At 35.8% G+C, this 1,759-nt stretch overlaps 1 protein-coding gene across 1 annotated transcript in view; it reads right to left on the reverse strand.

Moving 5' to 3' along the window:
- LOC118766817 overlaps positions 1-996 on the reverse strand; it is a 31,404-nt gene extending 30,408 nt beyond the window's left edge. The window contains exon 1 of the mRNA XM_036510600.1: positions 986-996. The gene's annotated coding sequence lies outside the window, so the exon portion shown is untranslated. The remainder of the gene's footprint in view (positions 1-985) is intronic.
- Between the last annotated feature and the right edge of the window lie 763 nt (positions 997-1,759).

A 1,759-nucleotide genomic window follows, 5' to 3' on the forward strand; every position in this document is an offset into this window, starting at 1 on the left:
CATTCTTTAATCCTGAAATTCGAAATTGCTTGTTCATTTGCTGATAACAGGGAACCTATGAGGTGATAAACTTGCCCTTGAACTTTGACCTCGACATAAATTCATGTTTATCTATCTTTTTTGATGCACCAAACGATGTCATTTGAAATACAGAATTGTATTGTCTGATATCGTCCAGAAAATCCTTTGACTGGATGGAAGTGCCTTCTAGAAGATTCATAAGCAGTTGAGAAGGAGCTGGTAGTGCTGGCAATGTTATCTGACCACCTGAGCAGCATATTGCATTTGTTTCATTTGAAAATTTTAAAGCCCTACATTAACGACAATTTGTATTTACCACACCAATTTGGGCAGTTATCATTTTTATAAGAATAGAATGGATCGTGTCTGAAAACAGCTTCAGGAGTTGTGAAGAATGAATTTGTACGTAGTCTGTTTCTGAGAGCTATTCTACTGGACCTCTGTCTAATCATTAAAACATTGATTTAATGATCCGGCATTAAGTGCTGCAACATGCATTTGCTGATATTGAGAAAATCTCATCTCTCTTCAGACTCTTCCCTTCGGTTTTCTACAATCCTCCTTGTTTTATACTTGTTTCTAGAGAGATTATTTCTTTTCTGTGTTTCTCCTGCTCATTCTGTAAAAGTTTATTTCGAGAGAGCAGAAATTGAAAGAAGAGAAAGCGAAAAGAACAGAGAAAGAAAGTGAAAGATGCATGTACGTCTATATGAAATGGACGTATGTGTGTGTGTATGCGTGCGTGCGCGTGTGTGTGAGAGAAAGAGAGTAAAACGAGAGATAGAGTGAGTGAGTGAAGGTGTGTGTCGTGATGATTGATGTCTTTTAAGGTACACATAGAAAATGTGACGTCATCGTATAGCATGTTTACGATAGTTGATTTATGGAAAAGATTATAATGTTAAATTTTTGAAATGCAAATATGTGAATGGAGGTTAAGTTTAATTTGTAGCTGAAATAGTACTGAATCTTTTGATGTTCCATACGTGAAAATCTGTAACTCGGTTTTGGAATGCATAAGGAATGTATATATATATAGGACAGACTACTTTCAAACTGAAAGTATTATCTCACATTACAATAGAGACATAATATTGAAATAGAGTAAGATATTAAAGATTGCTCTGGACTCGCCATTAGGCAAGAAGCTGGAAATTTTTTTGGTTCACGACATTGCATGGATCTTGGCTTTTGTATTTGACGATTGTTACATTAAATATTTTATTTCGATTTTATGTATATATGTATGAGCCAATGAGGGAGACCTCTACATAGTAGCTATACCTGTTCGAAATAGCAGCCAAATCTCCCTCAAAACACCCTACTGTCTTAATCCGACAATTCTACCTATTATGAAGTTTGAATGAGAAACTGTAACTAAAGATTAATATTATTAACCTCAAAATTTCCCGCATTATAATAGCAATTAATTTTTTTCTCTTTTTGCGTAGTTTTCATATCAGCTGTAAAGGTGAAGAGGGTTAACTTGGACGGTGTTAAGCAGTGGAGATGTTTGGTGATTCAATGGGGTGGTTACTTTTGACAGTTTCTTCTCAATAAGGATAATTGATTGATAACGAATCTCAACACAATATATATACTACCACTTCAAGTGGAATTGGATGTCATTAGAGAGACAGCATAGCGACGGTTTTGGCTGAATGTCATCCTGTACTCCCCTTGCTGTTAGCAAAATGGTATGTGCCGGCTGTCTCAGCAACTGGTTGATCTTAATGGC

Source organism: Octopus sinensis, linkage group LG18 (assembly GCF_006345805.1).
Source record: "Octopus sinensis linkage group LG18, ASM634580v1, whole genome shotgun sequence".
Classification (NCBI taxonomy): domain Eukaryota; kingdom Metazoa; phylum Mollusca; class Cephalopoda; order Octopoda; family Octopodidae; genus Octopus; species Octopus sinensis.